This window comes from Danio rerio, chromosome 5 (genome assembly GCF_052040795.2).
Source record: "Danio rerio strain M-AB ecotype USA chromosome 5, GRCz13ab, whole genome shotgun sequence".
Taxonomy (NCBI): Eukaryota; Metazoa; Chordata; class Actinopteri; order Cypriniformes; family Danionidae; genus Danio; species Danio rerio.
Window position 1 is genome coordinate 74,803,531 of NC_141025.1, and position 15,718 is coordinate 74,819,248.

The 15,718-nt window shown below is 39.1% G+C and overlaps 2 long non-coding RNA genes across 2 annotated transcripts; one reads left to right on the plus strand and one right to left on the minus strand.

The window, feature by feature from the left end:
• Positions 1 to 10,425: 10,425 nt before the first annotated feature.
• Positions 10,426 to 14,543, minus strand: LOC147844509 (uncharacterized). Its single transcript, XR_015492191.1, has 2 exons — positions 13,132 to 14,543; positions 10,426 to 12,405 (listed from the first exon to the last, which is right to left on the minus strand). It is a non-coding gene; the product is annotated as an uncharacterized LOC147844509 (long non-coding RNA).
• Positions 12,818 to 15,666, plus strand: LOC147844510 (uncharacterized). The gene is made up of 3 exons (XR_015492150.1): positions 12,818 to 12,944; positions 13,101 to 14,126; positions 14,326 to 15,666. It is a non-coding gene; the product is annotated as an uncharacterized LOC147844510 (long non-coding RNA).
• The last annotated feature ends 52 nt before the right edge of the window (positions 15,667 to 15,718 follow it).

Genomic DNA, 15,718 nt, shown 5'->3' on the forward strand with positions numbered 1-15,718 from the left:
GGTTGAAGCTCAGCTATTGTGAAGTGGTAGCGCCATCTGCTGTGCTGGAGAATAGTGATAGTGTGCTAATCCTGCACGTCTGGGGACATTAGCAAAACTCCGAGGGGCCCGCGCGAGTTAATAAACACTTTAAAATCACCCCCAATCTCTGCCAAACCGTATTTCAGCTTATTCCATTATCAACAGACAACGGATTGAAAAAATCAGTGAAACAATGAAAAGACATACAATTGCAAATAACCCACACAAAAATACTACAGTGGGCAGTTTATATGCTACAGTGTTTCTGAAATATATTATAGTAAAGTACTTAAATTATGTGTGGTACATGCTGTGGTAATGCAACAATGGTTAATGTATAAACAGACCTGTAGCCAGTTCTTTTTTTCTCAAAAAGTGGACCTTTTTGCAGTTATTCACTTCATTTTCTATTTAATTATGAGGTTTAAATACTTCATTTAGTGACATTTTAAGCACAATTTTTAGCTGGATTAGCTTGTTGGGATGGTCATCATAACCACACTTTTGATGTAGCAAGCTACTATTTCCTAAAGATTTAGAAGAAAGAAATATGAAGAAAACAAATACTGATTTTTAAAATACAAAGTTACATATAATAAATTAAAAACTGTAGCCTATTGTGTCCTTTATCAAGCACATCAACTTTCATCAGAAGTTGGCAGTTTGAATATTGAACGATTAAAACATATTAACATAATAATAATAATGTAGAGCTTGACGATTTTTCTCTCTTGTAAACATTTAAATATATGGATAACAACAATAGCCAAATTAGTAGTATAACTATGGACAGCTTTTGGTGCCTCACACTTCCCTGCTGAAAAAAAACAGCTTAGCCTAAACTGGTTGGGTGGTTTTAGCTGGTGGATCAGCATGGTTTTAGAGAGGTTTTGGCCATTTCCAGGCTAAATCAAGTCGAAACCAGCTAAAACCAGTGTGACTAACCTGGTTTAAGCTGGATGTAGCTGGTTTTGGCTGGACTCCCAAACTAGGTTAGTCAAATTTAGCTAATCATCTCCAAGCCTGACTAGATAAGACCAGGCTGGAAATGGCTGGAATCCAGCCTGGAATGGCCAAAACCCCCCTAAAACCTGGCTGGTTGACTAAGCTGTTTTTTCAGCAGGGTTATTGGACATTTTTTTTCCTTCAGGAATAAGGTTCAAGATTTAGAATAAAAGTTCCTTGTAAAATGTTTTCTCTACAATACAGTAGGTCTATATTGAAAGATAACTTCATCAGATTCTGTTTGATCTTAAAGCATTTTTATGGGTTATTTTGCCCAATTATGGTGGCTTAGTAAACAAAATAGGACAAATGAGCAAACATATGAAAGAAATTCTGGCTACGGGCTTGATAATTTAAACAAGATGTTGGTGTTTTTACAAACATTTTCTACAAATATGTAGCCTACAATACTGTAGTAAAAGCTAAAGTACACAAAAGTATACTAGCTGTGCATTGTATACAGTATTTATTACAGTTTATGAGTTTCCATATGATTAGCATTCATTAACAAGGAGTCGTAAATACTGTTACTGTATACAAATAAAAGGACTTTAACACTAGTGTTTTTCATGTGCAAATTTATGAAACAGACCATCAACAAATTGAATAGCTTATTGACCTAATAAAAATATCCTCAAAGGGAATTAAATAATCAAATTTAAAAAATAAAATGACAGCATAAAATAATTAAATCTTAGTTATTCGGTGAGCAGCAGTGAATGAGTTTATCATTTTCTTCTGTTCTGTAAGTAACCCAACAGACAAAACATAGATCCATATTGGATAGCATTTGATTAGTTGTCAAAGACATAAGTGAGTGTATTATTAAGCGATTTTGTGCATTTAAGCATAAAAATCTAATTCAAGATAAAAAAATTAAAGTACAACTCTACCAATATACCACCCCTCGCTATTAAACCATTTTTTGGGAGCTATAGGGTAATTCAGGGCTCTAAAAAACTGGCATACTTCAGTAGGCTATCAGTTTGATCACGTCAAACCAGTAACTGACAGACAACTGATGAACCTGTTATTTCTGAAGGGCAGCAGCCTACTAAATGAAAATAAATACAATAAAATAAACATATTTCACCAAAATAAGTAAAACAAATGGATATTTTCATCCTGTTTAAAAGTTTCCATCCCTCTGCAATGTGTTTCCTTCTTGTGAAATACATCTTTTTTATATAAAATATCTTAATTGAGACAGCACCAAATAAAATAAATAAATAATAACATGCAGTTTGATCTCTCTTAAGTTCAAATGATTCTCACCAATTCTGCAAGGGGCTCACAAACCTTCAAGCAGCACTGTATAGAATTTTTGACTTCGTTAATAGTGCCACCTAGTGGACATCAGCCATTGTGATCTCAGACCAGACTAGATTAAATATGTGCATTCGTGTCATATCTTTATTGTCTTGCCCCTGAGAAAGCATCATCTGTAAGAATGAATAGCTAATTCATGCAGTTATGCTGTATTTGATTGCACATATCGCTGAGAAATATGTTTTGAGAAGTACATGAATGAATTAACTTACACTTGAAGGGTTGTAAGTCCTGTTGTTGGACTGTTAATTCTTGATGATCTGAACGTGCCTATGTTAAGTCTGCTTAGTTAGTTATTGCATTGTTTTAATGTGCATTTTGCAGGGTTTCAAGCGTATTTCTATGTGAGCAAACTACAATTCTGTAAGAAGCATTTTTGTTTTGCTGATTTCACAAATTGGTTTTCGGTACAGAGGTCTGACTCTAAACTTTGCTTATGACCTTTTCTTGGGATTTGTTTATCTCTGTGTCAGAGAGCTGCAGAAAAACACAAGCTGAGGGCAGAAGCACAGTAGGTCTATCATGTTTGTGTGTGAGTGTTGAGCTGTGATAGGGATGGTGTGGCCATCAGATCGGCAAAAGTTAAACTGTACTCCTTTTTCTTTTTTGAGTAGCATTACAGAAACTGTAAACTGGTGTCAGCTGCTCAAAATGTTGCTTAAAACAAACATATGCTGGCTGAAGAGTTAGCGGTTCATTCTGTTGTGGCAACTACTTATAAATCAGGGATTAAGGCGAAGGAAAATTAATAAATGAATGAAAGGATGCTGGTTTAAGATTATTATTTTCTGGTTCATCTGACCTAAACTGGTCCTGACCAGCTTAAACCAGTCAAAACTCACCTTAGTTTTTTTTTCCAGCTGGGTAATGTATATCTATAGCACACCTACATCTGTAATAGAACTGTATAAATAAAAGTTCTCTTGAATAGGTTGTAAGCTTATTTTGAACAGCAGATGGGGCTGACTATGCTTTATGAAGAACAGCCATATTCTTTCAGTATTTATTCTTCAAATACTACTTGAACCTAAAATAATCATTTATAAGGTTAAGAAATGTTTACACAAATTACAAGAGTGTTTGTGAACTATGCTTACATTAATTAAATGACATCAAAGCCAACTCAGCCGAACACACAAGCACTCTTCCTAAAAAAACTAGCCTAGAGTGCCGTCTGTTGTTCAAAACTAGTCTAGAGCACCGTCTGCTGTTAGAAACTAGCCTAGAAAAACATTAAAAACTAGTCTAAAGTGACTGCCATAAAAATTGAGAGGGTGCTCGCTGCAGAGCCATTTGAGGAGAGGTGAGCTCCAGAGAGGGGGAGCATGAGCTGTCGCTCCTCCTCCTGTAAGCTGTTTTAATGCGTACACCAACCCCACCCCTAACCCTACCCCCAGTGACATCACTCGTAGAAGAAGTGCAAAAAAGGTGGAGCTCAAGCTTAAGCTCCCCCTCTCTGGAGCTCACCTCTCCTCAAATGGCTCTGCAGCGAGCACCACTTGTAAAAATTAGCCTCGAGTGCCATCTGCTGTTAAAAACCAGCCTAGCGCCGTCGGTGTTAAAAAACTAGCCTAGAGTGTAATTTGCTGTTAACTAGCCTAGAGCTGCGTCTGTTGTTAAAAACTAGCCTAGAGCAACTTCTGCTGTTATAAACAAACCTAGAGCATCGTATGCAGTTAGCCAGTCTGGTTTTAGAGGGGTTTTGGCCACTTCCAGGCTGGTTTCCAGCCATTTCCAGCCTGGTCTGGTCAGGCTGGAAAATGACCAGCTAAAACCAGCTAAAACCAGCTTGATCAGCCTGGCTTAAGCTGGACATAGCTGGTTTTGGCTGGGCTCCCAGCCTGGTTAGGCTAGGCTGGTCATCTCCCACCCTGACCAGCTAAGACCTTGCTGGAAATGGCTGGAAACCAGCCTGGAAATGGCCAAAACCACTCTAAAACCAGCCTGGTTGACCAGCTAAACCAGCCAACCAGCCTAGGCTTTGTTAAGCTTTTTTTTCCAGTAAGGATCCTGTTAGAAACTAGCCTAATGTGCCATTAAAAACTCGCCTAAAGCAAAGTCTGTTGTAAAAAAGCAAAAAAAATAGCCGAATGCCACCAGTGTGAAAAACTAGCCTAAAACGCTGTTTGCTGTTAGAAACTAGTCTAGAGCTGCATCTGCAGTTAAAAACTAGCCTATACTATTGTCTGCTGTTAGCCTGGAGCACGTCTGCTGTCAAAAACTAGCCTAGAGCACCTTCTGCTGTTATAAACTAGCCTAGACTAATGCTTGCTGTTAGCCTAGAGTGCCGTCTGCTGTAAAAAATTTAGCCTAGAGTCCCGTCTGCTGTAAAAAATTAGCATAGAGCGCCGTCTGCTGTAAAAAATTTAGCCTAGAGTCCCGTCTGCTGTAAAAAATTAGCATAGAGCGCCGTCTGCTGTAAAAAAAATTAGCCTAGAGTCCCATCTGCTGTAAAAAAAATTAGCCTAGAGTGCCGTCTGCTGTAAAAAAAATTAGCCTAGAGTGCCGTCTGCTGTAAAAAATTAGCCTAGAGTGCCGTCTGCTGAAAAAAAAAATTAGCCTAGAGTGCCGTCTGCTGTAAAAAAATTAGCACAGAGCGCCGTCTGCTGTAAAAAAATTAGCCTAGAGTGCCGTCTGCTGTAAAAAAATTAGCACAGAGCGCCGTCTGCTGTTAAAAACTAGCCTAAAGCACCGTCTGCTGTTATAAACTAGCCTATACTATTGTCTGCTGTTAGCCTGGAGCACGTCTGCTGTCAAAAACTAGCCTAGAGCACCTTCTGCTGTTATAAACTAGCCTAGACTAATGCTTGCTGTTAGCCTAGAGTGCCGTCTGCTGTAAAAAATTTAGCCTAGAGTCCCGTCTGCTGTAAAAAATTAGCATAGAGCGCCGTCTGCTGTAAAAAAATTAGCCTAGAGTCCCGTCTGCTGTAAAAAATTAGCATAGAGCGCCGTCTGCTGTAAAAAAATTAGCCTAGAGTCCCATCTGCTGTAAAAAAAATTAGCCTAGAGTGCCGTCTGCTGTAAAAAAAATTAGCCTAGAGTGCCGTCTGCTGTAAAAAATTAGCCTAGAGTGCCGTCTGCTGTAAAAAAAAATTAGCCTAGAGTGCCGTCTGCTGTAAAAAAATTAGCACAGAGCGCCGTCTGCTGTAAAAAAATTAGCCTAGAGTGCCGTCTGCTGTAAAAAAATTAGCACAGAGCGCCGTCTGCTGTTAAAAACTAGCCTAAAGCACCGTCAGCTGTTATAAACTAGCCTATACTATTGTCTGCTGTTAGCCTGGAGCACGTCTGCTGTCAAAAACTAGCCTAGAGCACCTTCTGCTGTTATAAACTAGCCTATATTGCATCTGCTGCAATAAACTAGCCTAGAGAGCCTGGAGCTACTAGTTGAGTGAAGAGACAGTGATAGAGCCAATTCAGTGGTGAGGATTGGGAGGCCATGATGGGTAAGGACCGATGAAGGGAATTTGGCTTCGACACCCCTACACTTTATGAGAAATGGATTTTTAATGACCACAAAGAGTCAGGACCTCGATTTAAGGTCTTATCCGAAAGACGGCACTCACTGACAGTATGACCCCCTGCTGGTCTCACTAACACCACTTCCAACGGCAACCTAGTTTTCCCATGTGGTCTCCCATCCAGGTACTGACCAGGCTCAGCACTGCTTAGTTTCCATGAGTAAGCCCATCTTGGGCTTGCAATTTGCCTTGCGTTTACCATGCATATTATCTTACGTAGCCCGCACCAGGGTACCAGGATAATGGCACCAACAATGACATGGTTTAGACCCATTTTAGACTATTTTTCTGCATAAAACGTTACCTTCAATTATTTATACTTTTAGAAGCTCAGTTTGCACACGTCAGCAATTCAACCTTGACTAACCAGCTTTCTCCTTCAAATCCATACATCATTTTGCGATCTTATTACTGCATGCAGCGACACAAAAAGAGAAAGGCGTCCCGGTGTAGAAGAGGTTTTAAGCCAGCCGTGGTTAAGAAGATTTTCAGAGTCGAGAACAACAGAAAAAAACAGGTCAGAAGAAAACAGGTCACAGGGGCTCTGGATCAGACTCAGCAAATGGTTTATTTTGTCAATTCAAGCAGCAAGAGCTTGACAAGAAGAGCAAGTTGACAGAACACAGTTTCAAGCATATAAACTAGATAAAATAAATCAAAATAATAAATAAGTGTGTGGTTCAGTCACATCGGCTGAATGCATACTCTGAGACAGACCTTTTTTACACATAATCATTAATTAAACTAGCTAAGATCTGAAAAGTTTACAAACTCGGCTATTAATTACTTACCCCCATATTGTTTCAACCCCCTGAGACTTTCGATCATCTTTAAAATATAGGTTAATATATTTTAGATGAAATCCTGGAGCTCTCTCATCCCCCTTATGGACAGCAAGGGTCCCAAGACGTTCCAAGTCCAGAAATGGAACCAAAAACATTGTTAAAATGTCCATGTGTGTTACAGCTGTATTCATATGAAGCTCCAAGAACAGTTTTGTGCAGCAAAAAAGTTGTAATTATGACTTCTCATCCACTTCAGGTCAGGGTGTTGGATTATCTTAATGTGTTCTGAAGATGAACGAAGGCCTCAGGGGATTGGAATGACATGATGGTAAGTAATTAATAAGAGAATAAAATTTTTTGGCTGAACCAATCCATTAATTAAATCAGCTGTAATTATGGCGAAGCAGTTTTCTCTCAACTTTTCTCAACTGATTTCTATAACTTATGCTAACCATAAATGGCGCTGTAATTCCAAAATATTCAAGAATAAATCACAGAGCTCTTGGTGTTTCTGAATTTTAGAGTTGTGCTGTTTATGTGTTACACTCTTTCTAGTTGTTTAAATTATTATAATTATATTAATTGAATATTATGATTATTAGAGTGGACCAAATATTCTCATATATGTTGAGTCACATGACCACATCTATTCTGTGAAATTCAGAGGTCAGTTTGGATTTTAGTCCAGTTTTGGGCTCAGATAACTTTGGGCTGTTCAATCGAAAAATTAGTAGAAAGGATTTATTTTACAAATGATCTTGTTGGATGGGTTTTCATACACAAGTATTTTTTCTTAATAAGTATTTGAGTGTAAGGTTAAAAACTAGCCTAGAGCACCATCTGCTGCTAAAAACTAGCCTAGAGCACGGTCTGTTGTTCAAAACAAGCCTAGAGACACTGTCTGTTGTTAGAAACTAGACTAGAGAACCATTAAAAATTACCCTAGAGCAATAGAAAACTATCTTAGAGTGCCTTCTCCTGTTAGAAACTAGCTTTGAGCATCTATAAAAACTAGCCTAGAGCCTAGCCTAGCTCAACATTTCCTGCTAAAAAACTAGTTTATTACACAGTCTGTTGTTCAAAACTAGCCTAGAGCTCTGTCTGTTGTTAGTCTAGCGCACCACCTGTTGTTAAAAATTACCTTAGAGCACCGTCTGCTGTTAAAAACTAGCCTAAAGCGCCGTCTGCTGTTAAAAACTAGCCTAAAGCGCTGTCTGCTGTTAAAAACTAGCCTAAAGCGCCGTCTGCTGTTAAAAACTAGCCTAAAGCGCTGTCTGCTGTTAAAAACTAGCCTAAAATGACGTTTGCTGTTACAAACTAGCCTAAAGCACCGTCTGCTGTTAAAAACTAGCCTAAAATGCCGTCTGCTGTTAAAAACTAGCCTAAAGCGCCGTCTGCTGTTCAAAATGAGTCTAAAGCTCCATCTGCTGTAAAAAACTAGCCTAGAGCACCATCTGTTGTTAAAAATTACCTTAGAGCACCGTCTGCTGCTTAAAAACTAGCCTAAAGCGCTGTCTGCTGTTAAAAACTAGCCTAAAGCGCCGTCTGCTGTTAAAAACTAGCCTAAAGCGCCGTCTGATGTTAAAAACTAGCCTAAAGCGCCGTCTGCTGTTAAAAACTAGCCTAAAGCGCCCTAAAGTGCTGTCTGCTGTTAAAAACTAGCCTAAAGCACTGTCTGTTGTTCAAAATTAGAACGCTGTCTGTTGTTGAAAACTAGCCTAGATCGCCTTTAAAAACTAGTCTAGAGCACTGTCTGTTGCTAAAAACTAGCCCAGACCACCATCTGCTGTTTAAATCCAGCCTAGAGTGACGTCTGTTGCTAAAAACTAGCCTTGCGAACCACCTGCTGGTAAAACTAGTCTAGCGCACCACCTGCTGTTAAAAACTAGCTTAGAATGTCATCTATTGCTAAAAACTAGCCATGGTGCTACATCTGTTGTTAAAAATTTCTGTAGAGCGCCGTCTGCTGCTAAAAAGTAGCCTAGAGCGCTACTTTTTGCTGTTAAAAACTAGCCTAGAATGCCTTTGTTGCTAAACACTAGTCTAGAGTGTTGTCAAAGGCATTTATTTTACGAATGATCTTGCTGTTTGTCATAAATAAATCAACACAAAACAACATAGATTGAGATGTTAGAAGTTAATTAACATAAAAAAATAATATGAAAAACATTTATTCATCGGTTGTAGGCTACTGCCCTTTTATCATTTTTTTTTGCAAATTACTAAATTTTCTCACTTTGATGACTGATGATTTGAGTTGAGGATCAAAAGATCCATTATCAGCGATGCTTTTGAAGAAAGCTTTATGAGAAATACTTGGAATACTTCAAATTAGCAAATCATTCAGCTTGGTAAAATGTGTTTTTCAATGCACTGATGCCTTGTGATTAACACAAAAGCCCCATTGTGTGTGTCTGTGTGTTTTTTAGCAGCCCCGATAAATGCTGCAATGACATCTCAGTTCCCGCAAAATTCTGTATTCATCCGTTTGCTCTTGGATAGATCAGGGACATCAACACCTTTTTTTTTTTGAATGAATTAGTAATTTCATTTATTTTGAAGGTAGCCAGTTGTTATCCAGACCTCCAGTTTTTTTAACGCATATTTGAAAGTGGATTTAATTAACCAAAATGACAAATATTTTATATAATATAGCCCTTTAAAGCTCCAGTGAAATTAAAATAAGGGTTTTTAGATGTTAGTATCAGTATTGTTAGTCTTCAAGGATATCGATAAGCTAGTGTGGTGCAAAACAGTGACACAATTCACATTAGAAGAAACTGATATAAACACGTAAAGCTTGCAGTTCATCATCAAATCTTGACCAATCAAATGCTCTCTAGTATTTGACATGCCCCGCCCCCTTCTTCTCATTTGCTTATCATTTGATGCGCTTGACCTCAACCACTCTGAATGGCAGAGCAGTGATAAAATGAAATGCTATTGGCTGCTTTTTTTAAAGGCGAGGAGCTACGTTATGTCCCGCCCTCTCTTTGTGTTTCAGTTGAAATTACGTTAAACACATAGGCTGCGTCCGAAACTGCCTACTGCCTACTGCCTACTACTTTGTTGTATCCAGTATGAATGTGAAAAGTATGAATGGAATTCGGACATACTACATCCGCCATTTTGTCATGGTCACGTGACCTACCTGCGTCAGTTGCGTCGCTTCACTCCTATTTATGAATTCTCTCGAGGGGCATCATGGGATAGCGCAGCGTGCATGGGATGCGCACTTCACAATCTTGCCAGAAGTAGCAAGTCATCCGGGTACTTCTCGTATACTGATTTTCGAATTCTATGAATTCATACTACTCGGCTCGCATACTCATTTTAGCATACTATATAGAATGGAAGTATACGGTTTCAGACGCAGTCATAGACTGTAAAAGATATGGACGTAGTATCCGTAACGTCACCCATAGGTTTCCGAAGAATGCAAAAGAAGCTAGAAGTAGGCGTGGCTAACTGTCGCCATTTTGTTTGCATGTCATCGCACCGACCAGGGGTGACCAAATAAGGGCAAAGAAGCGGAGCTACAGGCGCCTGCTAGCATTTTGCTTAGACGGGCTTTTCTTTTGGAGAAACACCTAATACTTCATTACCTGCGACTCGTTTGTGTTCTGACCACATGTGCTTGGCTGTATACTATTTCAATAAAGTGTTTAGACTTTTAAAACACTCTGTAAAGCATATGCCAGAATAGTTGGCGGTCCATTCCACTGTGGCGACCCCTGATAAATAAAGAGACTGAGCTGAAAAGTAAATGAATGATTAATGAGTAAACTGTAATATACACAAAACAAGATATTTTGAAGAATGTTCCATAATCCATAGTAGGAACTAAACATAATAAGGAAGCCAACGGCTGTTTTGTTTTCAACATTCCTCAATATATCATCCTTTGTGTTCAACAGAAAACAGGTTTTCACAAGTAAACGATGACTGAATGTTCATTTTTAGGGCGAACTCTCTCCTTAATCTGGTTCAATATAATAAGTGCCATTCAGTTTGATTGTGAAAGTCATTCCTCTGAGTAAGTGTCATCTCTTCTCGGAGGATCACTGAAAGACAGCCTTTGTTTGGTGGACGTCTCAAGTTATTTAAAAGCCTCCAGGATTCAGCAGCACTAATTAGAAGCAGGAATCAGTCGAGACTATCAAAAACTGACGCATCTGTAAGACAGAACGCACACAAATGGCAAAACAACTGGGGTTATTACAGAGACAATTGCAGATTACTCTCCTGGATTTAGCTAAGAAGTGATTTACTGAAAAATAGTACCGAAACAGGGGCTCAGTGGTTAGCACTGTTGCCTTATAGTAAGAAGGTCACTGGTTCAAGTCCCAGCTGGGTCAGTTGGCATTTCATGTTTGGAATTTGCATGTTCTCATACCTGTCAACCCTCCCGTTTTTCCCGGGATTCTCCCGTATTTTACAGTTCTATCCTGCTATCATCCCATAAAGGTATTTCTCTCGTATTTTCAGTCTTTCTCTGAAGGGTGGCAAATAAACATTTAAGAGCTGAGCCTCCATATATGCAACCCATACCCTCCGAACCACCAGGGGCCGCCCCTTGCTCTTAAATGTGAGTCTTTTGCTTTGTTTGGGCATGAAAACACTTTGAAATAATATAAAAATGGCAGGATTCCCAGTACTGGGTTGCAGCTGGAAGGGCATCCACTGTGAAAAACATATGTTGGATAAGTTGGCGGTTCATTCCATTGTGGCGACCCCTGATGAATAAAGGGACTAAGCTGAAAAAAAAAGAATGAATGTATGAATAGCACCAAAAATAATTGAATCAACTTAAATATTATAAACTATTCCGGGACCTCTCAATTCACAAATTGAGCTCTGCATAGCTCTATATACATTTCTGGAGATCACAAATTGTGTAGCCAGAGGTACGTTCGGCTGCATTTCGTCTTTAAAATGAATGCTATGGGGCGGTATGACGCAGATCCTTTTCGTGCTAGCAGCTGACCGCTTACCTCCGTATGGATGGCTTTTCCACTTTTACCAGTTTGCCCAGTAGCTTGCCATGTCTGTCGGCGAACTTGAGATGGTGGAGTTGACCATGATGACGGTGTTCGAGTCCGGTGAAGAGCAGTTTCAGAAAGCAGGTAAAGCAAAAACAGGAGCCCAAAAATAAAATAAACAAGCAAATAACAGGGTGAGAATGGTATTAAAATCTAAAAACGGGGTAAAAATCAGGCAGGGCAAATTGGAAGTGAGTGGGCGGGTCAGTCGGTGCTTTTGAAAACACGATTGATTGGGTTTAGGGAAGGATGAGGGTGGGTCAGTCGATCAGTCAGTCAGTTGACAGCGGCTGAATGGCACTTACGGGAGAAATTCGAGATCTGAAAAAGTGTACAAAGCGCCCTCTGGTGGACTCACAAACACAAAAACTGCAAAAAAACATACATCCTAAGACATATTTGGCGTTCTCCAGAAATGTATATAGCGGTACGTTTTCAGAATGAGCCTGGGTTGGAGAATATATGAGAAAAGCTGATGGAAGCCAGTGTTTCCCATTGGCTGTTTGTTTGTCAAAAAGGTCTTTTCGTTCTTTCTTTGTTCTGATTGGCTGCACTCTGGCAGTGACCGAACTGACAGCTGACCTTTCCTGCACATTCTGCAAATGTCATAAAGTGGAGAATGATGGAGCACCGTCTGCTTCTTATGAGCCTCTGCAAAGATTCCTGTCCAGCGCAGTCTGATCTGCTGCTTTGCTCTAGTCTTCTCTGTAATATAATAACTGATAATCAAATAACATTTCATATTCATACTTTTCAGTCTTTTGATTTCTTCTGTCACTGTAATATGATAAAAAATGCTGTTCTTGAGTTTTTCATTAAAACACACTAAATTATGTGCCAATGGGTCATTAAAACAAAAATATTGGCAGATTATTTTAGGGAAAAACTTATTTTTGACAATATTTCTTTAAATATAACAATATTTTAAAATAATAACACAGACACTCAATCCACCAATGGCTGCCTGGCAAACAAATGCTGTTCTTAGAGTGTTTGTCTTGATTCTAGTCTAAATATTTGAAAATGTATAAGAAGGTATAATGTATAGCGGAGTTCAGTATATCAGTTAAATATGAAGTGCATATCTACAATATCTAAATTTTTTCTTTCTTTTTTTAAAATTTGCATTGTTCAAATTGTTTATGAAACTAAATAAAAAATAAAAGTCCTATAAAAATATTGAAACATTGCTTAGCATTTACTAAGCAAGTAAAAAATAATGTTTGTTTTTACAGAAATAAAAAGTCAAAATTAAGTGACTTAAAAAAAAAAAACATGCTAAATTATCTGCCTAGAGATCATTAAAACAAGAATATTTAACTTACCCTACTGGCAGATTATTTAACTTCTTTCAACAAAAAACCCACTAATTGACTCATTATTTCTGAAAAATAAAACAGTATTTAATTAAAACAAAAACATTTTACTTACGAGTTCACTGTACTCCAATGGCCTCCACATTCACCAGATCTCAATCCAATAGAGCACCTTTGGGATGTGTTGGAACGGGAGATTGTCATCATGGATGCGGCAAATCTGACACAGCTGTGTGATGCTATCATGTCAATATGGACCAAAATCTCTGACGAAGATTTCCAGTACATTGTTGAATCATGAAGAATTAAGGCAGTTCTAAAGGCCAAAGAGGGTCCAAATCCGGTACTAGTACGGTGTACCTAATAAAGTGGCCGGTGAGTGTATGTATATAATAACATATATTTGAATATAATGCACTAATGTGCACCGTTTAAAAAAATTGGCTTTGACAAGGATTACAGTAAAAAGCGCCATACAAATAAACTTGAACTGAATTTTCACTCAATATTTCTGAAAACAAAACAATATTTTTATGGCTGAATATCGCTTCTTGATTTAAATATTTTTTTGATATTTGAACTAGAAACAAGTCAAAAACTAAAATAAGAAAAGCAGTTTACTGCATTCTGTAAACTCGAGCCGATGTGAAATCTCAAAATGAGCCAATCAACAGATATAATATTTGTAATAAACAGGAAGTGGGACGTTTTTAAAGGGTCACGAAACACCAACACACGTTTTGAGAGGTTGACAGTCATATATGTGTTCCACACTGCTAAAAACATTATTAGGACACATATTTTTCACTAAAAAGTCAATGTTTCGAGAGTTATTTCGAGCAAATTTGTTCTTCCGCTTTGAACTGAAATTTTGAAGCAACCTCATGATTGCTACACATATTCAAGCGTGTAGAGTGGATGTCTGTACCTGCGAGTACAACGTGACGTCTTTGAGCTTTCAGCAATAATTAAAGAGAAAGACTTGGTTCAAACCAAGCAGCGTGCTTTATCGTGAATGAGGTGCAACTTTATTAAAGGGCACCTATGGTGAAAAATCTACTTTTCAAGCTGTTTGAACTGACATGTGTGTAGGTATAGTGTATAGACCAGGTGTGGGCAAACTTGATCCTGGAGGGCCGGTGTCCTGCATAGTTTAGCTCCAACCCTATTCAAACAGACCTCCCTTTAGAGTTCAAATGATCTTGAAGACACTGATTAGTTTGTTCAGGTGTGTTTGACTAGTGTTGGAACAAAACTCTGCAGGGACACCGGCCCTCGAGGATCAAGTTTGTCCATGCCTGGTATAGAGCGTCATATTGGGGTGATATACACACACACCCAGTTCCCTTTTTTTTCAATTTAACAACATAAAAATGGTGGACCAATTGCAGTGGTTTTTAGATCGAACGCAACTTGACCTAGGAATGCGGTCCCTCCGCCTACCAATATTGATTGACAGGGGCACATTACCATATTCTCAGTTTGTTGTTTCACATCTGCCATTTTCAGCGTGTAAGTCAAAGCGATATCACTAAAGGAACACCCTTGCTCTATTTTTAGATGTAAGGCTCATTGGGCTCAACACAAGACCAACATTCACCACATGATCGCTCTCATCGGCGCCATTGTTTGTAACTTTAGGTAGGTTTGCAAACATGTGTACTTTTCATTGCGTCTACCTTAAACTTCAGCCGTCTACCTTAAACTTCAGCTCCCTGTGATCTTGACTAGGTGCAGTTGGAAAGTGCGAGCACGTTGCCTCATGTGCACGTCCCTCAACTGGAAATAACGAACTTGCCTGCAGGTCGCACACCAGAAGTGCCGCCCTGCGACGCACAGCACCATGTATTTTAGAATTCCAAACACAGGTTTCTATCACGGTACACACACCAGTGCCTCAAGTCGGCGGCTGTCCGCAGTGCCCAGCCACGACTCAGGACACTGTTCATATTTCTACCGCACCACAGAGTGCTACCAGAATAGGTTCATTTTTAATAACATGCAAATGTGCGTGTCTGGTTGAGCCGTTTCGTGGCTCTGAGCGGCGCATCCGGTGTGTGACGTCCTTTAGTTATAGCCTCAGTCAAAGTAATTCAGTGTGTGTGGTTATTAGTCTCAGTGTACAAGCTCGGAACTTTAAACTAGCACACAGTTGGCTGTAAAACTACACCAAGACACAAGTGATTTTGCAGTCTCTGCTTGGTCTGTGTCTGAGTCATACATGTACGGATGAATGCGGGTCCTCTCGCTCATGTTGCTTCTCTCTGTCTGCCTGTCTGTTGCCAAACACAAAGCGAGGGAAGATATTGGCTCCGCCCACTTGTTACATTGGGCGGGAAGTCGAAACTAATTTTCATGTGAAGCAACACGCCCCTAAAACAGCGAGCTGTGTACACGCCCACAACATAACACTTTTTAACACATTATAATAAACAAATCTGAATTGTGTTTTGAGCTGAACTTAAACTGGTACACTCAGAAGAACCATAATATTAATATTAAATCTTAAAAAGGGGGTAAACTATGTGCCCTTTAATATGCATGATTGGAAGACTGTTTTCACCTGTTACAGTGTTTAGAGAGTCACCACGTTGTGTTGCCAACCTTAATTAAAACAAGTGAATGAAGAAGAATTGTTTGAAGGTTACCAGTGATGCATTCATAAATGTGCTGCAACGAAAACAGCCGTGGGGCTCGGAAAT